This window comes from Manihot esculenta, unplaced genomic scaffold (assembly GCF_001659605.2).
Source record: "Manihot esculenta cultivar AM560-2 unplaced genomic scaffold, M.esculenta_v8 Scaffold64, whole genome shotgun sequence".
Classification (NCBI taxonomy): Eukaryota; Viridiplantae; Streptophyta; class Magnoliopsida; order Malpighiales; family Euphorbiaceae; genus Manihot; species Manihot esculenta.
Genome location: NW_025215481.1, coordinates 1262039 through 1267038, shown reverse-complemented (window position 1 = coordinate 1267038; position 5000 = coordinate 1262039).

The following is a 5000-nucleotide window of genomic DNA, read 5'->3' as shown; positions in this document are numbered from 1 at the left end:
AACTCGCACATCGGCACGAGCACAACACACAAATGCCATGCCCACACCTTGCACCAGCGTCCATTTAACACGCCCAAGCATTGGGATAAACCACCGGATCATTTCCTTGAACTGTCACCAATGGCCCTGGAATGGGCCCCACCGGGCCCGGGATGGGCCCCACCGGGTCCACCACGCCCGAGAATTTTTTTCGATGTTGAATCGAGAGGTAGAGGTGGAGAGGGGGCTAACAAGCTTATTCGCATGCTATACCGATGCCCACATATGGCCTAGCGCATGCCCAGGCCCCGGCCTTGCTGGCCCCCCCAGGGGGGTGACTACCCACACCCCCCTAAAGAGCCTTAGGAACAAGTTGGGCTGTGGCAGGAGGAAACATCACAATGTCTGAGGTGACACACCCCCCCTAAAAAATTCAATTTTAGGTATTTTGACCTGATTTTTTGCAGATACCTTTATAAAAATGTAATCTAATTTTACAAAAATTTTGAAAATTTTTTATCAAGTCTAGGTATTTTTTTTTATTTTTTAAGTGTTAAAAATTCAAAAAATCATAAAAAATAGAAAACCCGTCAGAAAATCACCAAATTTTTTGTGGAACCTTAGAAAAATATTATAAATTTATTTGAGTTGTTATTTGGTGATTTTCTTAAACTTTGCACGGAGACATGACAATGCATGGGGTGACATGACAATACATGAGGTGACATGACAATGTTTGAAGTGACACACCCCCTAAAAAATTCAATTTTAGGTATTTTGACCTGATATTTTGCAGATATATTTAGAAGAATATAATCTAATTTTACAAAAATTTTGAAATTTTTTATCCAGTCTAGGTATTTTTTTTTATTTTTTAAGTGTTAAAAATTCAGAAAATCATAAAAAAAACATAACTCGTCAGAAAATCACCAAATTTTGTGTGGCACCTTAGAAAAATATAACAAATTTAATTGAGTTGTCATTTGGTGATTTTTTAAAACTTTTCAAAGAGAATTGGCTTGTGTCACAATTCTTGCCAATTTTGGGCATGCATGGTGGCTATAGGAAAAGTAAATGGAGGAGGTAGTGCTCTTGATCTCACAACATATTGTTTCGTGTTCTTTTTGCAATGTGAGATAAAATAGATAAAAACTCATAGAGGTTGCAATAATTGGTTCATAGTCTCAATGAGTAAGAGAGAATCACTCCATAGATTTTCATTGCCTATGCGATGATGGCAAGTGTGCGTCCAAGCATGTGAGCCAACCATTGCAAAATGTTGGTCAATATTTTTTCTCGTGTGTTGAAAGATATTGTCATTGTATAAGTATTCAAGCTTGAGCTTGTTCAGTACAGAAAACAATGGCACGCTTTGCTCGTTGAAGTGTACAATTAATTGACTGCGTGAACCTCTTTTGGCCTGGTGGTTGGCCAACGGGATATACTTGTTTACCAATGCTAACCTCATTTTGCAAAACATGTGCAAATAGCATCAACCCCAACGTTGCACCACGGGCTCATTGGGGAGCAATGGGCACAGCAGGAGGGAGCCACGGGCCAATTGGCTGCTACTGGGCGTGGGAGCAATTCGCTACGGGCCCGGTGGCGCCTTCCTGAGCACAGTTTCCCGTGCAGCAGCAAGGCGCCACGGGCCCGTAGGCGCCTTCCTGAGCACAGTTTCCCGTGCAGCAGCAAGGCGCCACGGGCCCGTAGGCGCCTTCCTGAGCACAGTTCCCCGTGCAGCAGCAATGCGCCACGGGCCCGTTGGCGAGGAGCAGCGCACTGGTATTTGGGATGTTACTTACTCTGGTTCGATTAGATAAAATTAAAAAAAAAAATCGAATCAAACCAATTATTGATAATAGTATATTATTATTTTCAATAATACAGGGAGATTAAACCATAATCAAATTCAAAATATTTCAATTAAATTTTAGAATATTAGAGGCGCGGGCAGAAAGGCGCGGGCGGGCGAAAACGCGCAGGCGAACGGGCCCGTAGCACGCCAAAATGAGGTTCATTGCCAGAATCTGCCAGAAAATTCCAGAACGTCCCAGATTGCTCCCAAACCGCCCAAACAGGGGCAGACACGTGGAAAAACACCAACCACGAGTTAAGGTCGGTTGAGCACCCTCATTTGCCTATAAATACCCCCATTGGCAACATGTAACTGAACAACTTGAGAGTGGGAGCCTCCAACACCAAAATAGCCTTTGGGACACCTTGTAGACACTTTGTGGTACATTTGTGAGCTTTCTTGTATTCTTGCCTTGTAAATTTTCCCAAGTGTAATATAAAAGCCATTTTCCCCAATTCTCTTCCCTTCTAGCTAGTTTAGCTAGTTTAGCTTCCTTCATCCCACAAGAAGCTGGCCGAGCTCTTCACAACCCTTCAAATTACTTTCCGCTGCGTGATTGTGAGGTTAGGCTGACTTAGCTCGACGGACTGAGCTGAGTGCCGCACGGCTTAAGCGATTTTTGGGGTTGGAATCATTAAGCCCGTGACATCCGCTCTCGGGCCGCGACTGAAAGGGATCGAGAGCCAACAGTTCGATGCTCCAGCAAAGAGCCTGCCAGCAGAAACGATCTCGTAACCGCTCATGCGCCACCACGTACACTGAGCAGCAACCCCACGCGACGAACTGCCCCCCGACGAGCGAAAGCACGACGGGATGCCGAAACGCCAAATGGAGCAATTGCCCGCACCGCTGTGCGCGAGGATGAATCGGAGAGGGAGGGACAATGCAAATAATGAAATGCAAAACAGTTATGAATGGAACGTTCGATTCTGACGACAAAGCAATCACTTCAGCCAAACGGAATCACCCTACGTACCACCACCTTGCCTCGGCTGCTCGCACGACGGATTCAGCACGGCACGGGGTGCCATGCCTTCCCCAAGCACTCGCGTTGCCTCAACAAAACAGTGGAAACCGAGATCATCCCCTCAACCTTAGCAACGCAAACAGCATGGAGGGAACGAGTGGGGCACCGTGAGAGTCCAATCACCGCAACCAAAGAAACTCGCCGTACAATACTTCAACATATGCCTCGACAGCTCATGCGTCGGTTCGGAGAAACAGGTGGCATGAAACGCCACGCCCTCACCTAAGCAATCGCACGTGTTGACAAAGTAGAAGCACCAGGCTCATCCCCAAAGCCTAAGCAAAAGCAACCACCACAGTGGGACACATCGGCACGAGCAACAGTGCGCCACCGCAACCAAAGGAAATTGCCATTCTGCCGCAGCATGTGCCTCAACGCCACTCGCACATAGGATTGAGCACGGCATTATATCACCACGCCCTCCCCCAAGCACTCGCAACGCCTTGACAAAAGCATTAGCACCAAGCTCATCCCCCCAGCCTAGGTATTGCAAAACCACAACAGCCCCGACGTCCATCCACGACCCCGAGGAACGTAAGACCCCACCAAGCAGCAGGCCTACACCACCAAGGACACAAACTAAGACAGGTTGCATCGCACGTCCGCCTGTGTTCAGAGTGCGGTATCCACACCTTGAACCGGCTTCCATTTGACACCCCCCGGCAAAGCCTTCGACCCCAATAGCTTCAGCCCTGTCGCCAGACCCAAACGCCTCAAAAGTCTATGCCACCAGGAACTCACACCATGCCCATTGCATCGCATTTCCGCCAGCACGTTGACCCAAGCACGGCACTAGAATGCCACACCGAAGCCTTGCACAAGCATCCAATTGATACTCCAAGCATGGGGATCGGCCCCAATAGCACTGAGTTCGTCGTCGGAGTTGAGGTACTGACCGCCGAGTTGGATGGAAATATTAGCACAACAAAATCCCAAAGCCCAGTGCATCACCTGGAAACTCGCACATCGGCACGAGCACAACATACAAATGCCATGCCCACACCTTGCACCAGCGTCCATTTAACACGCCCAAGCATTGGGATAAACCACCGGATCATTTCCTTGAACTGTCACCAATGGCCCTGGAATGGGCCCCACCGGGCCCGGGACGGGCCCCACCGGGTCCACCACGCCCGAGAATTTTTTTCGATGTTGAATCGAGAGGTAGAGGTGGAGAGGGGGCTAACAAGCTTATTCGCATGCTATACCGATGCCCACATATGGCCTAGCGCATGCCCAGGCCCCGGCCTTGCTGGCCCCCCCAGGGGGGTGACTACCCACACCCCCCTAAAGAGCCTTAGGAACAAGTTGAGCTGTGCCAGGAGGAAACATCACAATGTCTGAGGTGACACACCCCCCCTAAAAAATTCAATTTTAGGTATTTTGACCTGATTTTTTGCAGATACCTTTATAAAAATGTAATCTAATTTTACAAAAATTTTGAAAATTTTTTATCAAGTCTAGGTATTTTTTTTTATTTTTTAAGTGTTAAAAATTCAGAAAATCATAAAAAATAGAAAACCCGTCAGAAAATCACCAAATTTTTTGTGGAACCTTAGAAAAATATTATAAATTTATTTGAGTTGTTATTTGGTGATTTTCTTAAACTTTGCACGGAGACATGACAATGCATGGGGTGACATGACAATACATGAGGTGACATGACAATGTTTAAAGTGACACACCCCCTAAAAAATTCAATTTTAGGTATTTTGACCTGATATTTTGCAGATATATTTAGAAGAATATAATCTAATTTTACAAAAATTTTGAAAATTTTTTATCCAGTCTAGGTATTTTTTTTATTTTTTAAGTGTTAAAAATTCAGAAAATCATAAAAAAAACATAACTCGTCAGAAAATCACCAAATTTTGTGTGGCACCTTAGAAAAATATAACAAATTTAATTGAGTTGTCATTTGGTGATTTTTTAAAACTTTTCAAAGAGAATTGGCTTGTGTCACAATTCTTGCCAATTTTGGGCATGCATGGTGGCTATAGGAAAAGTAAATGGAGGAGGTAGTGCTCTTGATCTCACAACATATTGTTTCGTGTTCTTTTTGCAATGTGAGATAAGATAGATAAAAACTCATAGAGGTTGCAATGATTGGTTCATAGTCTCAATGAGTAAGAGAGA